We start from the raw sequence: 14,072 nt of genomic DNA on the forward strand, positions 1-14,072 counted from the left end.
GGCAAAATTTACACGACAGAAGAAAGAAGGCATGAAGGTCGGGGACATGTTTTGATAAACAGTAAATAGAACGATATTTGCTATCAGCAGATTTGCCCAAGTATTAAGCATTTTAATCGTCAATAAAAGAGAGACGGAATTATTCGTGAGTGGTAACGAAAATTCATTGTATCAGCTGTGCAACTCAGAGACAAGCAAAGGTCCTGCAGTGCTTTATAGAGGGCGTTATTTCACCTACTGTGGCATTTCGTAACTTGTAGTCGCAGTTTTACGTACGGAAAGGAACGACGCTTCAGTGATACTGTAAGTGAACTAAGGGTAGGCAGGGCGTGAATTACAAGTTAATGAACAGCAACACTGACAGCTCACCATACACTAGGTATTTACGCGTTAGAAAGCACTTGTGTATAAATTTCTCAGCATTATTTTGATAGAAGAATAAAGCCACTGATGCAGTGGTTTCCGTACTTGGCTCTCCACATAACGAACTTCTACATCCAATTTTAGAATTCAAACACTTACACTCGACCTATTAACGATACCTGCGTCTTTGTATACGTCGGTTACACGCGGAACTGCATCGGTTACATGTACGTACATAATTAACTTGTGTACCACGGAGGAGTAATATGGGTTCAGTAGAAGTAGGCATATACTCATCATTTACGTACATTATCTTTCATTGCTTACGGAAAGATTCCCGACACTAAGGTACACAGTGTATGTACTGGGATTAAAGTCAGCACGTGAAGTGTAACCAAGCGTGTTGAGAAAGTACCAGATTCTGTGAATTAAATATTAGGCGCTGCGGTGATTAATTGTAAGGGCACAGAAGTACTTTGATGGTTAACATTTCGCGGGTGTTCTTGGAGGCACATTACGTGTACAGATATTACATACGTTATTGAAATAATTCGTAAATGCAATGTTGTCAACCAGACTCACTAAGAATTTAAAGACTTCTTGGCCTTGTGTAAAATGAGCAAGGGGATCGAGATCATGAGTTGGGCTGCTCAGCACCGTACTGGTGCAGAAACTAAAGACGACGGGTAAAAGGCGAAAACAGATGGCTACCATCAACGATTCACTCGTTTCCAGAATTCGAATTTTTCCGCAGTATTAGATGTACGAATATGATTGCATGCCATTACGAATTCAGCGCCTTGCCAAAATGCCGACAAGGCAAGGGAAGACTTTTCGTGTGTTGGAACATGCGAGGTATTTGACCAAATGTGGCAGCTGCAAAAAACCGTGTAAGGGGTGGGGGTGGGGGGGCTGAACGAGATTTTTGTACGCAGTCCACACAAGTCAACAGCACGCAGAAGCCACGAACCCTGAACACCGCAGCAAAGTGTGTGGAAGACGGTGCGTCGGCGGTCACACTCCAAACCGTACCGTCCGGATCCCTTACAACAATTAAAAGCGGACTGTTACGGCCGGCGCCTCCACATTTGCGCCACATTGCAGGGATCAATTGAGGATGGACATTGCGCCCCCCACGCTGATATTCAGCGACAAAGCAACTAACACTTTACTGAAAAAGTTTATCTCCGCAATGCGAGCGAGTGGAGTACTGAAAAACCTCAGGTAATTCCGGCGCATGAAGGAGATTCGCCGAGGGTTAATGTATCCTGTGCTGTGTGACAGGCGAAGCTGAATGGGCCGTTTTAATACTATGAGGCAACTGTGGCGGGTACATCTTACCTCGATATGTTTCAGTTGTGGTTGTTTCGACTACTCATTCCTTCAGGGAGCATCGATGTTTGTTGCTACCTAAACGACGAAATTTCGCATCGCTGGATTGGCCGTAGGCGGTTAACGCAAGTACTGATCAGCTTGCAAAAGCACTTAACAATGGATGTTTGAAAATCTGGAACTGGTCACGCGTTTGTGTAATTAAACTGTGTGTGTGTGTGTAGTAATTGCGGTTGGCTCCTATATTGAAGTTATAATGTTGTGCCCAGCACCGAACCTGCCGATTCCAACTGTGCGTCACCAAAACGGACATACAACGCTCTTCCAAAGCTAACATGCCTGAAGTACGTGCCACACAAAAATTGTTACTGTAGCGTTCCATTTCTTTGGCTCCGCTGACTGACAACCATACTGTAACCTGACAACCTGTACCACAACTCTGGCCGAGCAACGGATCACTATTCCACCACAACACTTTACAGAAAATAATATAGCAGCCACGCGTTCTGCTGTATCCGTGAGTGTGTGTGACGTCACGCAGCACTCCATTACGCCACGGGTCAATGCCGACGGCCGCTATCAGCAGCTGCGAGCTGCTCCAGTTTAGGCAGCCGCCTGTACTGGAAATACGGCTACTTGCAGAGCCTTGATGCTTTGAGAAAAGTGAAACGCACGACGGAAGTCTGAGAAAACTGCAGATTTTTTTAACTGATTAACTACTAAATGGTTTATGACCACATGGGCCACCAAGGCGACAGCGAAACTGTCACGAACCGTTTTTTTTTTTTTTTTTTTTTTTTTTTTCTCCGTCAGAGACATTCAAGTACCGGGTGCTCGTAAGTGAAATGCAGCTACTGACCGAAGTCCACTGTGGTCTGTGAGTATGGTAAGGCAGCGAAACACTGTAGACGTGCTAATGCGTTAACGCGAAACCAGTTGGCGCCGGAGGAAATCAATTCCAATGTTGGTTACCAGGTGCGAATCTGTCACTGTGCAACACCTCGCCGAAGTCTCCGGTGCTCATACTGAACAAGTTCTGCAAGTGGCGGTTAGCAATATCGACATTCTGCCTTTCTCACTTGTTTGTCCCTTCCTGTGTACGTTCAGCAAGTGGCGGTTAACAATATCGACATTCTGCCTTTCTCACTTGTTTGTGCCTTCCTGTGTACGTTCAGCAAGTGGCGGTTAACAATATCGACATTCTGCCTTTCTCACTTGTTTGTCCCTTCCTGTGTACGTTCAGCAAGTGGCGGTTAACAATATCGACATTCTGCCTTTCTCACTTGTTTGTCCCTTCCTGTGTACGTTCAGCAAGTGGCGGTTAACAATATCGACATTCTGCCTTTCTCACTTGTTTGTGCCTTCCTGTGTACGTTCAGCAAGTGGCGGTTAACAATATCGACATTCTGCCTTTCTCACTTGTTTGTCCCTTCCTGTGTACGTTCAGCAAGTGGCGGTTAACAATATCGACATTCTGCCTTTCTCACTTGTTTGTCCCTTCCTGTGTACGTTCAGCAAGTGGCGGTTAACAATATCGACATTCTGCCTTTCTCACTTGTTTGTCCCTTCCTGTGTACGTTCAGCAAGTGGCGGTTAACAATATCGACATTCTGCCTTTCTCACTTGTTTGTGCCTTCCTGTCCACATTCCGTTCCCAATGCATTAGATATGGGAACATTTCTTTCCAGTGTAAATCGGTTCCGCAAGGGCGCATTAGCATACCAAGTTTCGCCGCCATACAGCAGTTACAGCCCACGATGGACCTCTGTGAGTGGCTCAACTTCAGATTACTAGCACACAGTGGTACAGCGAATGACGGACATTTGCCACGCTGGACATTTGCCACACTTGCCCCTCCGCCAGGTAGCTTGACTAGCGATCCCTCAGGTTAGGGACGTCCTCGTACTACTGTCCGCTTTCAAACCGGTGTCTTCCCATCTTACTCGATGCAACCAGTACGTAAGGGGGAAATACAGAGCTGCTTCTCCGAAATCGAAACATTTATAACATTTGGGAAACGAAAGCAATACCGACGACTACCCTCTGCTCTGTAACTCAACGCTTACAACCGCTGCCTCACAATCAACCGCTGGAAGATCAGCGCCCGCACCGTAAACTAAATGTAATGAAGGATTTAGCAGCCGATACTTCCTTACATGACGTCTGATTATAAAACATCCGAAAGAAAGTGACGTGTTTTTACAAATCTTCCATGTACCGTTGCCTTGAAACGGTGCTGTTTCATAATACGGAATTTAGGGCATCAGATCCAGTAGCAGCAATGACAAATGATTACTTTTTTTGATGCATAAACAATTATAACGGTCACGTGCAAATGTCGTCAACTCACGGGGTAACAGTGTGATAAGTTTCTTTTTTTTTTTAACCAGTCTTGACGGCCCACATGAAGTCTGGTCTTCCGCCATTTCCTTTTTTTGTCTTCACAGGAACACAGCCGACCAAGCGAGCAGAACCGTTGTTCCAGCTCCAAGTACTGGAGACGCTGTCCAATGCTCTTACTGCATGCCTGGACTGCACACCTGCGAAGGACGTCTCCGTTTCGCAATACCTATGTACCCTAAAATGTATCACAGAGTTTCGTGGTGTGCAAATGTCCACATTTCCTCCTCCTCCTCCTGCTCCTCTTTCGTGACGTGCTGTTCTGCAGTTCGCCATCGTTTGGCAGTGACGTGTCACGAAGCTTCGCGCATTAGTTGCAGTACGTTTGACGGCGCAATGTCTTGTTATTTCTCGCGACAAATCCCGTAACTTGGCTCCATATCAATTCTGCCGGGTTCAGGCTGCAGTGCTACGACCACAACTCTAAATATAATCCATTTGTACAGCGTGCTCGACGCCATCAAAATTGTCTTCCATCTTTCTGCGACATTTATCACTCTGGCTCATGTGATACCACATCTGTCCTACAAAACAATGGGCATATTCAAACAGTACTTTTTAATTTTTCTCCAAAAAATTTAATCACGTAATGTTTTATCTTTAACCATCTCTTGCAATCTTTTATAATATATCTGTAATTAAGAATGTATACTTGCAATGATCACCAGAAATTTTCGCGTGATACGTAATTGTAAACTACGGGATGTGCATTTTTCTTAAAATTGGTGATGCGCAAGTTAATTGCCATATATGGCTCAAAACCATATCAACCAAAACCACTAAAAATAAACGCAAAATATATCTATTTAAAACAGCAGATAAAAATTCGCTTGATGCCTTCCTAAGAGAGAGTCTCCATTCCTCCCAAGCTAATTATGTAAGTGTAGACCAGATGTGGCTCAAATTCAAAGATACAGTATCGACAGCAATAGATTCATACCATCCAAGTTAATAAGAGACGGGACTGATCCATCACGGTACACAAAACACATCAGAACACTGTTGCAGAAACAACGAAAAAAGCATGCCAAATTCAGAAGAACGCAAAATCCCCAAAACGGAAGCTCGAAATTTAGTGCGGACGTCAAAACGAGATGCTTTTAATACACTCCTGGAAATTGAAATAAGAACACCGTGAATTCATTGTCCCAGGAAGGGGAAACTTTATTGACACATTCCTGGGGTCAGATACATCACATGATCACACTGACAGAACCACAGGCACATAGACACAGGCAACAGAGCATGCACAATGTCGGCACTAGTACAGTGTATATCCACCTTTCGCAGCAATGCAGGCTGCTATTCTCCCATGGAGACGATCGTAGAGATGCTGGATGTAGTCCTGTGGAACGGCTTGCCATGCCATTTCCACCTGGCGCCTCAGTTGGACCAGCGTTCGTGCTGGACGTGCAGACCGCGTGAGACGACGCTTCATCCAGTCCCAAACATGCTCAATGGGGGACAGATCCGGAGATCTTGCTGGCCAGGGTAGTTGACTTACACCTTCTAGAGCACGTTGGGTGGCACGGGATACATGCGGACGTGCATTGTCCTGTTGGAACAGCAAGTTCCCTTGCCGGTCTAGGAATGGTAGAACGATGGGTTCGATGACGGTTTGGATGTACCGTGCACTATTCAGTGTCCCCTCGACGATCACCAGTGGTGACGACCAGTGTAGGAGATCGCTCCCCACACCATGATGCCTGGTGTTGGCCCTGTGTGCCTCGGTCGTATGCAGTCCTGATTGTGGCGCTCACCTGCACGGCGCCAAACACGCATACGACCATCATTGGCACCGAGGCAGAAGCGACTCTCATCGCTGAAGACGACACGTCTCCATTCGTCCCTCCATTCACGCCTGTCGCGACACCACTGGAGGCGGGCTGCACGATGTTGGGGCGTGAGCGGAAGACGGCCTAACGGTTTGCGGGACCGTAGCCCAGCTTCATGGAGACGGTTGTGAATGGTCCTCGCCGATACCCCAGGAGCAACAGTGTCCCTAATTTGCTGGGAAGTGGCGGTGCGGTCCCCTACGGCACTGCGTAGGATCCTACGGTCTTGGCGTGCATCCGTGCGTCGCTGCGGTCCGGTCCCAGGTCGACGGGCACGTGCACCTTCCGCCGACCACTGGCGACAACATCGATGTACTGTGGAGACCTCACGCCCCACGTGTTGAGCAATTCGGCGGTACGTCCACCCGGCCTCCCGCATGCCCACTATACGCCCTCGCTCAAAGTCCGTGAACTGCACATACGGTTCACGTCCACGCTGTCGCGGCATGCTACCAGTGTTAAAGACTGCGATGGAGCTCCGTATGCCACGGCAAACTGGCTGACACTGACGGCGGCGGTGCACAAATGCTGCGCAGCTAGCGCCATTCGACGGCCAACACCGCGGTTCCTGGTGTGTCCGCTGTGCCGTGCGTGTGATCATTGCTTGTACAGCCCTCTCGCAGTGTCCGGAGCAAGTATGGTGGGTCTGACACACCGGTGTCAATGTGTTCTTTTTTCCATTTCCAGGAGTGTAGTTTCCACAATGAAATATTGTCTCAAAACACGGTAGAAAACCCAAAGAGATTCTGGTCGCATGTAAAGTACACCAGTGGCAAAAAAAACAGTCAATACCGTCACTGCGCGATAGCGATGGAGAAGTTGCCGATGGTGGCGCCACTGAAGCGGAGTTACTAAACACAGTTTTCCGTATTTCCTTCACGAAAGTAAATATTCCAGAATTCGAAACCAGAACAGTTGTTAGCGTGAGTGACAAAAGTAGATTTGTGTTGCGAAACCACTCAAATCACTTTCCTAAGGCAAGTCTTCAGGTCCAGATGATATAGCAATCAGGTTTCTTTCAGAGTATGCAGACAATACCGCCTTTCTTATGAATCATATACAACCGCTCACTTGAAGGGTCTGTTCCTGAAGACTGGAAAGTAGCAAAGGTCACACCAATATTCAAGAAAGGAAATAGGAGTAACCCATTTAATTACAGACCCAAATCACTGACCTCAATCTGCAGGAGGATTCTGGAGCACATACTGTACTTTAACATTATAAATCACCTTGAAGAAAATGACTTATTGATACATAACCAACACGGCTTCAGAAAATATCGTTCTTGTGCAAGACAGCTGGCTCTTTATTCCGATGAAGTAATGAGTGCTGTCGACAAGGGATCTCAGATCGATTCCATATTCCTAGATTTCCAGAAGGCTTTTGATACCGTTCCTCACAAGCGAGTATTAATCAAATTGCGTGCATATGGAGTATCGTCTCAGTTGTGTGATTGGATTCGTGATTTCCTCTCAGAGAGGTCACAGTTCGTGGCAATAGTCGGTAAATCATCGAGTAGAACAGAAGTGATATCTGGCGTTCCGCAAGGTAGTGTCATAGGCCCTCTGCTGTTCCTGATTTACCTACACGATCTAGGAGATATCTGAGCAGCCCCCTTAGATTGTTTGCAGATGACGCTGTAATTTAGAGTCTAGTGAAGTCATTAGACGATCAATTCCAACTACAAAATGACCTAGGGAGAATTTCTGTATGGTGCGAAAAGTGGCAATTGGCACTAAGCAAAAGAAAAGTGGGAGGTCATCCACATGGGTACTAAAAGAAATCCGAGTAATTTTGGGTATACGATAAATCGCACAAATCTTAGGGCTGTCAATTCGACTAAATACCTAGGAATTACAATTACGAGCAACTTAAATTGGAAAGATCACATAGATAATATTGTGGGGAAGGCGAAACGAAGACTGCGCTTTGTTGGCAAAACACTAAAGAGGCAGCCTACACCACACTTGTCCATCCTCTGCTGGAATATTGCGGCGCGGTATGGGATCCTTACCGGGTAGGATTGACGGAGGACATCGAAAAAGTTCAAGGAAGCGCAGCTCATTTCGTGTTATCGCGAAATAGGGGTGAGAGTGTAACTGACATGATGCGCGAGTTGGGCTGAGAGTCACTGAATCAAAGGCAGTCTGGAGTGAGGAGAGATCTATTTACGAAATTTCGATCTGCAACTTTCTCTCCCGAATGTGTAAATATTTTGTCGACACCCAACTACGTAGGAAGAAATGATCATGATAATAAAATAAGAGAAATCAGAGCTCGAACGGAAAGATATAGGTGTTCCTTTCTTCTTTTGCTTTCTCTTATTCGAGAGTGGAATGGTAGAGTAGTAGTATGAAAATGGTTCGATGAACCCTCTGCCCAGCACTTGACTGTGAATTGCAGAGTAACCATATAGATGTATATGTGGATGTGATGAGTTTCATATTTAAATGTTTTAGGTATTCAAACCGAACAAAGAAAATTACGCACCACGTGGAGCGTAGAACCACCGCCCGCCGGCACACACGATGGCCAGTCTACGACCCTGTCTATCACGCCACGCACACAGTTAACACCTCCCTCATTTCTGATACATAGTCCTACTCGAAAAAGTCAAAAGCTGATTTTCGCCTGTAGTCTTGTGAAGAACATTAACTACTTGTTTCTCGCCATTAACGGTGTTCCACGCGCGTGTTTCACTGCGAAGCAGGAAGCAGTGTCGTCCATTTTCGCGGTACGTATGAACAGCGAGACAATCAGAGCACAAGTACTGGTTACAGAGACATTGTGACTGTACACAACAATAAAAGTTACGTAGGTAAAGTACGATTACGATAGACGTTGATGGCTGTTAATACGTCAGAATGTCTGAAAGGTTCTTCCGCACTGACATACTAATAAGCTACCGAACACTTAAGTTGGACCTACTTCCAAGAGCGGAGCACCACCAGTTTAGGAGAGCTACGGCTGCTGACCAATCATACCGCTTGCGTTTGTTTACATCTGGTTTGCTCTTATGATGATGTACATGCTACATACGAACCCCGCAGCCCCACCCTTTATTTCGCATTCACGTTCATTGTCTTACCCGTCTCACAGCCATGCCACCTTACTCCACACCAACCTAGACCTCTGGCTGTGCTACGGAGTACTGAAAGCTTGTTCCCAACAAATAAGGAGGAGTCTCGGCCAGATATGTATTTTTCCTGAAAGACTGAAATACGCTGTTGTTCAAAAACTGCGTAAAAATGAGGGGTCGACAGAAGCGTCCGATCCCACGCGTCGGCTTTGACCCGTGACCCGTGACGTAAGGGTGTCGTGTGTGAAGTCACGACGGCGCAGAGTTTGGTTTGTGAGTGTGGCGTGTTTGTAGATGTCGTCGTGTTGTGGTTTGTTGTGCTCTCTGGTGGTGTGTTCAGAGTTTTCGTTCGTGTGGTGTAATGGGCTCAGTTTGCTTTTGATCATTATCCAGAATTGTTCGAGTGTCGGCTGTGTTTGTGGTGGAATTCGTTTCAGTGAGTTAACGATTTTGTGTGAAAGTTAATTTAGTGTTCGCTGTACATCGTGTGGTAATTTTAGTAAAATTAATCGGTTGTTGTTTCTGTTCAGGAATGGATATGACGGATGAAATTAACAGTGCACAGGGCAAGGGAAGTGTTCGATCCCAATGTGTGGCTGCGTATGTTGGTATTGGTATCGGGAGATGTTTTTCGAGCTATATAGGCCAAGGAAAGTGTTTAATCCTCATTTATGGGATCGGGAGCTGCTGTTGAGCTATATAGGTCAAGGGAAGTGTCCGATTCCAGATGATATTGTGTTTAGTGGTATTTGGAGAGTTTTGTGTTTTTTTGTATTGGGGTGGGTGTCTAAATTAGTTTATATTTAGTTTGCCCGCCACCCAAAAACACCCCATTTCCCGCGCTTGTCCCGTTAGTCTCATTAGGCTTTTTGTGGAAAGTGTGTGTGTGTTTGTTTTTCGATGTATTTTCGTCCTCATAATGTGTACGTAACGACTTTATATTGGAATCGTGGTTTATGGTCGTTTCCGCCATATTTGTGACGTCAAAGCAGATGGGTGGGATCGGACGCCTGCGTATTTCCAAAATGGGGATAGGTCTGATGCTAACAACTACCAGCCAGTCTCACTTCTGATAGCTTTATTCAAAAGTCTTGAAAAAGTAATGTATTCAGGAGTAGCATCACGTACCTGTAAAAATGAAGTACTAACAAAATGTCAATTTGGTTTTCAGAAAGGCTTTTCAAGAGAAAATGCTATAAATATGCTTTCACTGATCAATATTAAATGCAGTGAATAATCAAACATCACCCATTAGGATATTTTGTCACCTCTCAAAGGCTTTTGATGGTGTGAATCATGAATTTCTTCTACACAAGCTTAAGTATTGTGGCATGGATGGGACAGTGCACAAATGGTTTAATTCATATTTAACTGGAAGAATGCAGAAGGCTGAAATTAGCACTACAGATTGTCTGCAAAAATCAGCAGAGTCCTTTAACTGAGGAGGTATCAAGAATGGTGTCCCACAGAGTTCAGTCTTGGGTCCCTTACTGTTCTCAATATATATTAATGACTTGCTACTCTATATTCATGAAGATGCAAAGCTAGTTCTTTTTGCTAATGATACAAGTACAGTAATCACACTCAAAGAAATTGTAAATAATGTCTTTCATAAAAATTACTAAGTGGTTCTCTGCAAGTGGACACTTATTAAATTTTGAGAAAAAACAGTGAATATAATTCTGTGCAGTAAATGGCATAACACTGATAAATATAGGCTACGAACGCAAGTCTGTTGCTAAGGCAGGGTATTCAAAATTTCTGGATGTGTACACTGATGAGAAATTGAATTTGAAGAAACATCGATGATCTGCTGAAATAGTTAGGTTGAGCTACTTACGCTACTGCGGTTATTCCAAAATATTGGTGATGAACATCATTAAATTAGCCTACTATGCCTATTTTCATTCACTGCTTACACACGGTATCGTATTTGGGGGCAATTCGTCACTAAGAGGAAAAGTATTCATAGCACAGAAGGGTGTGATCAGGCTAACAGCTGGAGCCCACCAAAGATCACCTTGTGGACATTTATTCAATGAACTTGAGATATTCACAGTACCTTCGACATACATATATTCATTTATGAAATTTGTCATTAATGACCCACCCCAATTCAAAAATAACAGCAAAGTGCATAGCTACAACACCAGAAGAAACGAAGATCTTCTCTGGATTAAATCTCACTTTGTCACAAAAAGGTGTGAATTATGCTGCCACAAAAATATTTGGTCATTTGCCAAACAGCATTAAAAATCCAGCAGATATCTAAACAACATTTAAAAGAAAATAAAAGTATTCCTGAATGACAGCTCCTACTGAATAGATGAATCTTTAGACATGAAGTATTAACTATAAAAATATTTACTATTTTGTGTAAAGAAAACTTATGTTAAAGTGATACATCCCACATCATTACGAAATGTATTAATGCCCTATGCAACAAGGATCAATGTATGTATGTATCTATGGATGCAGACCAATTTGTCAACACAACCCATATTTCAGGGAGGTGGCTATCGTATCAGCCCTTCTTTCTGGAAGTTTGTCTACAACCACCTGCATTGCTATTTTTCATTTACTTCCGCAAAAGACGATGAAATTACTCTTAACGTATTAATGTCGAGAGATCTGCTTGCTGTGATATAAACTGTGTATTCCTTCCTCTACGCAACAGCAACACACTTCATACTGTAGGCAACTACTGATGTAACAATGCGTTCTTCTTAAAGCCGCAACAGTTGAATAATTGTTTGTCCTAATAAAGTATTACTCAGCAGCACCCGTTTGGTTTCAGTTTCTCCCAACTTATGTTTTGATGGAACAGTCCACAGGTGAACTGACTATTCGTAGTGTCCAACGTGCACGCTATGAACCGAAAGTACAGCTATGGACTGTTCCATCAAGAATATATATAATAGTTGAGTTCTGCAGTGAGATTTGTAACTAATACTCTGTATTTTGATATCGTTCTGAGCACTGACAAACACATATCAGAAAGGATTCTGATGATGGCTGGTTTTACTGCAAAAATGTTTGAGTACTGGTCCTTTACGTGGGGCACTGCTTCACTCGTCCAGATACCCCCTTATCAGAAAACCGACTACATTTTTGGGAAGTGTACGGCACAGTCACTGCCTGGAGATGCACGATTATTAACAGAAGTGAAGACTAAGCCCCTAACGACGGGAATTTGACAAACTTTCTAGCAAGAGGATCAATTTTAGGTCATCGTAAGAATTCATTAATTTCTCCACTTACACGTATAGAACAAAGACGAAATGGAGGGTAACATTATCTGTCTTACTGAGTAACCAACAGACTACGTTGTCACCAAAAACATTACTCTAGAAAAGTGAAAATATCGAAATTCAATGGAACAGCGTTCTGTACTAAAACACATTTGCGTGACTTAACGTGCTGACGATTGCTAATGCAGGACTGGGGGAAAGAAGCTAACAGATTAGTTGTACTAAATTCGGCAGTTTTCGTGGAGCTGACTGCTTCGGAAAATACCGGATTCAATGCTCCACTATCGAACTGTCAAAATGCGTCTAGCTTGGTTTGATTTCAAGCCATTAGGAATAGGATCAGACTGTCCCAAGGTCTACGCACTATCCTGACGTAAAGTAATTGTTGAATTCCTCAATAATCGAAGTTGCCATAGCATCTTATCTACTTGCAGAAGCAGTGTTCCGTCATTCTGTTCTGTTATTGCTAACACGCAGAATAATCCTTTTATGGATCACACGTGTACAAATACGAACCTATATTTCGGAAAAAAAAAAATTCAACAAAATGGCGCGAATACGAGTAGAAATCTCGTCCGAGCCTATGCTTTTCTCTCATGCCTAAAGTCCGTAGAACAGCAGAATTAATAGGAATGTCGGCAGGACTTTAAATTAATAAGATTTGTAATACGAAATTCGTTAATATTTTGAGAGCGTAATAACCGAACGCGGTTTGCTTTGTAAGGGATAGTCTCCATAGTGAACGTAAATGAAACCTTACAGCTACCATGACTTTGCAAAAACAAAGCAAAAGAAAACAAAGAAAATAATTCAACACTGCGGGAACGCATGAAAACAGTCGTCCTTACCTTATCAAGGGTGTGGGTGCAGCAGAAGAAATTCTCGGCGCAGCAGCAGCAGCACGAAATCGCAACGCAGAACGTCACACTGGACACGACTCGCTACAAATGCGACAGACGCCTGGGCTGTGGCACGCAGTCAGTGCTGCCAACGGCTGCGAGGCCGGCAGGTACCAACTGCAGCCTGCTACGGGGGCCTCACACAGGGGGCAGCGCTTCCAGGGACCCCGCGCAGAACATGCGAACGTAATACGAAGACTGTCGTGCTAATTTTGTTATTGCGGACAAGCTGAAAAAAATAAAGTAACACGTTTGTGAAGGTACTTTTAGAGCTATGTAATCCAATTCTACGCTCACTGTGACACTGCTGTGGCCACTGGAGTACCTCTCAGAACATTATGCCCGCACCGGGGTAGAGGGAAACAGCGGCTGTGAGACGGACGCGCCGCAGCAGTATCTGTTGTCAACACACGGCCGCTGCCCATGCGTCGATTCGATTCATTGCTGCTCGCTGCCTCTCCGCGCCATTTCTACTCATTGCTGTGGATAACAATCAAGCATTAGATCCCACCCGTCAGCAGGTTGTTTCCCACAGAATGATTTTTTTATTGTCGTCGGTTTAAACATATGCCTGCCGTACTTTCCCACTTCACGTGTTGCGTTTGCATTGTGTGTGAAGATACAGTGTTTTTCCCCGCCCCGTGGAGTTCAAAGTGCGAACAGGGAAACGTTTCGTGATAGGACAGGTTTAAAAAATACGATCCACATGCTCAAAAGATCAAGAAAAAGCTACAACTGAACAGTTTTTCAACTCACAAGAAGGCGCTTCCAGAAAATTTCTCCGACCAACAACGTCAGAGAGTGAGGCTTAAGCGTGCTTAAAAGGCCATGTCCTTAACAGCAGCCTCTCATCGTGTGGTGCTCCAGATGCAAGTGAACACAAGCACTGGAATACGGACCTCCCGCTGTCCCA

General features: G+C 44.4%; 1 protein-coding gene across 1 annotated transcript in view; it reads right to left on the reverse strand.

Moving 5' to 3' along the window:
• Positions 1-13,196, reverse strand: part of LOC126108150 (protein maternal effect lethal 26-like) — a 119,852-nt gene extending 106,656 nt beyond the window's left edge. Inside the window, exon 1 of the mRNA XM_049913395.1 lies at positions 13,109-13,196. The gene's annotated coding sequence lies outside the window, so the exon portion shown is untranslated. The remainder of the gene's footprint in view (positions 1-13,108) is intronic.
• Between the last annotated feature and the right edge of the window lie 876 nt (positions 13,197-14,072).

The sequence above is a fragment of the Schistocerca cancellata genome, chromosome 11 (assembly GCF_023864275.1).
Source record: "Schistocerca cancellata isolate TAMUIC-IGC-003103 chromosome 11, iqSchCanc2.1, whole genome shotgun sequence".
Lineage (NCBI taxonomy): Eukaryota > Metazoa > Arthropoda > Insecta > Orthoptera > Acrididae > Schistocerca > Schistocerca cancellata.